Source organism: Cynara cardunculus (genome assembly GCF_001531365.2).
Source record: "Cynara cardunculus var. scolymus isolate 2C chromosome LG 13, CcrdV1, whole genome shotgun sequence".
In the NCBI taxonomy this organism is placed as follows: Eukaryota; Viridiplantae; Streptophyta; class Magnoliopsida; order Asterales; family Asteraceae; genus Cynara; species Cynara cardunculus.
Window position 1 is genome coordinate 30,420,287 of NC_037540.1, and position 4,518 is coordinate 30,424,804.

The window sequence follows — 4,518 nt, forward strand, 5'->3', positions numbered from 1 at the left end:
TTTGTATTGATCTTCTCTTATCAATATACATTTTAAATTTGAAAATACTGTGTTTGTATTCATTCCCCCCCCCCTTTTACAAACTCTTACACATATCTTGTAGACACTTAAGGGACCAACAAGCATTACCGCTAATAATGGATGAATCAACTTTCACACCCATTAAGGTAAATGAAATCATTGAATTATAACGACGAATGTTCTTCCATAAATATTTGCTTTTTGAACCTTCACAACGGAAAAGATTTACGTAAATTGTAGACATTTCTTTTTCTTTGGGAAGTTCAACTTTGCCGTAAAGACAACAAAGTGAGTAACTTCTTTTCATCCCACATTTCCCCCCCTAAGAGCTTCATCTCTCCATAATTTTGCATGACAAAATTCACAAATAACCGTTTCGTCACCATGATCCAGGTACTCCGTTTAATAACATGTTTGTGAAATATTATAATAAATTCAATAATAATAATAATTTTTAATTGTGAAATAATTGATTAACCAAAGGTCACCTTTAGATATCCCTGCAATTATGTTTGCAGATTGTTGTTCATCGTTTAATTCTTCATTTGATGTCAAATCAATTGTGGGTATATCAGATAGATTTACAGTCTTCCTTCTTAATCTATGTTGTCCTGCCGATAACTTCAACATAAAAGAAGTTTTATCTATTGTCGATGAATTGATTGATGTCACAACATAAAAGATAAGGAATAAGATATGTTATTTGATTATGCTGTTGCACTGTTACTATTTGAAGGAAAAATGGTTGTTTCACATATAAAAACGTTACTAATTTGAAATATGTGTTAAAATACAAATAATAAGGTAGTCATTATATTAACAATAAGATGTTAAACAGATTATACATACCATTGGAACTATTAGATAATGGATTTTTGATAGTTATATATAAAGAAAGATATTGAATTCTTGTATGTTTATATTGACGATATGTATTTGAATCCATATTTTCATTATCATACCAAACATCTTTGGACTTAGATTAAGATCTTAATCGCATTTCAGAAACGCGGATATCACCTGTAAACAGAAACGGTAAATGATAATGAAATAAATTAAGTCGAAGGTGTTATTTGAAGAGTAATATTTTTCTCATTCAATTTCATATTAAAAACTCTGTTGATTGAAGTACCCTGAGTGTCTGATGTGGTAGACATGGAAGACTGTTTACCATTAGTCAAAATTATCTTTCTAAGTTTTCTTCTTTTTTTAGGATCCATCGAAATCCATGTTATAGATAGATCTATAAAAAAATGAATCGTTTAATAACGAAAGAGTACATGAAGGCATTTGATCACAAATCATTTAGAACAACAATAATAAGAAAATGGATGCAATTAATCAGTTTACTTAGACAGACGGTTCTTAGTGTAATTGGAAATGTAGCACGTCTGTAACGACAATGAGTATATAAGAAATAGACCTTTCGATCGAAGGAGGAGTTTTTCGAATTGTAATGGATGAACCGTATTGGAGGAACACTAAACTCAAATTCAAATTTATCAGTAAAATGAATTAAAACAATCTTTCTTTTTGGTAATCAATTACCACACGATATAATTAACCCACCAATGAAATCAACTGCGTCCTAAATTTGTGCGTTTGATTGAATAAAATGACACGTGTCAATGAATCTAGACTAATGGAACTGCTTCCCAGACTTATCTTCAGATATGTGAACTCTTTGAGAACAAAATCTTCAGAGTTTGACTTTAGAGTTGTACTCGTGATATAACTTTGAAGTATAACTCTAAAGGATGGTTTTTCACACTTGTACTCTTAAAATAAGTCAGAAGTGAAACTCTTGAGATTGAATCTAGGTCTGCACCTTTAAAATAACCCTGAAATATAACTTTAAAGAATAAGTGAAGAATGACTTTAGACTTCAGAGTAATAAAATCAATTACCACGAGTAAACAAAGAATGGTTCAGACTTATTAACTCTAAAATTTCCTCATTTAGATTTAGTTTGAATAAGAATGCAGACTTCAAACTTACTAACTCTGAAATATCCAGACCATCTGTTGTTCCCTTATCGACATCGGATGACGTTGCATTCTCACCCGTACATGAAACAACATCCTTCAAATAAGATAATAGTGGCATATGTTATTTTAAGAAGTACTTAATAATGAATAAATTTACAAACTACATTAAAGGTAGCATTTATAATACCTTTAACTTTTCTTGAGAACCTAAATATGTTGAATGAACATTTACAGAGTCGGATTCAGCAGACTACATAATAAATTGTAAAATAATGTTAGACTACCAAACATTTCAAACTCAATTGGATGATAGTTTTAGGTAATGATAATTATTATCTGTTGAGCACTAAACCTCATTTCTAATTCATTAAAAATGTTATCATCATTCGGTTAATTTTGAAATACCATAAACAAAACAATTTTTTATGTTGTAATTATTTACTTCGATCTTTATGGCAAACTTTCGATCAATCAAAACATTCAATTCCTCTGGAAACATATCCAAATCATTGTGCTGAAAAAAAAAATCCAACAACTTTTACATTAATAAACATTATTCAGAAAATTTTAAAATTTAGAAAAAAGGTTAAAAGTATTAAATCATACCTCTTTAATCTTTTCATATAATTCTGTTGCAGATCTATTCAAAACTTTGTTGGCTTCCCGATCAAACAACATCAACGATACAATTCCAGTATCATCTTTAAGTCTCAAAGGAATTCTAAATGATTATTATCTTGACATTAATATAAGAAAATAATTGATATAGATAAGTATTGTAATGTAGTTACTACTTACTTTGGCAAAACATCAGTGTTTTATCCTCTGCATTTATCAGAATCACATTCAAATTTTTCTCTTTCTTCAACCTGACCTGAACCATCATCTTTGTCTATTACAGTATACGTAGGTCGAACCTTTCTATTACACTTTTTGAAACCCGTGTAGATCCAATGAATGTCTTTTCTAAAAGCCTTAACTGTTCCTAAGATAATCAAGGACTTCGCCTGTATAAAGTAGGATATATTATGATATAAAGCAATCATTGAATAAATAAAAAACATATTAAATAATAAGTACCTCAACAACTTCACTAATTTCAACTGTAAATCTATCTGATATATCCACAATTGACCTGACATCAGATGAAGAATTAAACGATGAACAACAACCTACACACATAATTTCAGGGATATCTAAAGGTGACTTTTGGTCAATCAATTATTTCACAATTAAAAATTATTATTATTATTGAATTTATTATAGTATTTCACAAACATATTATTAAACAGAGTACCTGGATCATGGTGATGAAACGGTTATCTTTGAATTCTTTCATGCAAAATTATGGAGAGATGAAGCTCTTAGGGGAAAAAGATGTGGGATGAAAATAATTTATTCACTTTGTTGTATTTACGACAAGGTTGAGCTTCCCAAATAAAAAGAAATGCCTACAATTTACGTAAATCTTTTCCATTATGTAGATTCAAAAATCAAATACTTCATGAAGAGCATTCATCGTTATACTTTAGTGTTTTCATTTACCTCAATGGGTGGGAAAGTTGATTCATCCATTAATAGCGGTAATGCTCCATACATATACCGATTTAACGGTGAAAGTTACCATAGAATGGGCAGTCTCCTACCACCGAATGGATCGAAACTAAAATTTTCTCAACTATACATATATGATACTAAGAATGAAGTTTCAAATAGACATAGTTCTTTTCGGTATATATTCACCGTTATACTTCTTAATAGATTATTTGAATTCCTTAATATAGTAATATTAATGTTTATATTTATTTTTATATTTTTTATGATGTAATTAGTGAACAAAAAAAAGGGTCTACATCAAATTATTATTCCCTTGATGTTGAGATTATACAATATTTGAAGAACATGCTAGATTCCCAAAATCTTTTGGTTAAGTCTTATAGGATGGAAAAAGATTGTTTTCAATCCAATCTTAATGTGAAGCTAAAGTTACGGCTTATTGGAACACAAGAAAAGGATGGAAGAACATATAACCTACCAACTACTTCGGAGGTTGTAGCTTTAATTGTTGGAGATGATAGTGGTACAATTGAAAAGACAGACATCATTGTAAAACATCAAACGGGTTATCTACAACAGATAAGTAAATAACATTCTTCTTACCTTCCTCTTCAATATCCGTTGTTGTTTTCATATGGAGAAGATGGTTATAGAGTTGACATTCCCCATAGAAGCATAACATCTTCAAGCAAAAGTAAAAGACCAACCATAATAATGAGAGAGTTCTTTGCCTTCAAACTTCAAGATAGGGTAAATAAGTTTTCATTGATTCTCAATGCAAGAAGGATTCTCCAACAATTTATTGTTGATGGTTATACGATGATTGAAAGTGAGAGATTGCCTTACATACGTAACCAACAAAAAGTTTTAAGATGCGAAACTTATGATAATTTATTAATGTGCAAGAACAAGGAGAGACAAATGCTTCAAACATTGGACAACGTGTTATATT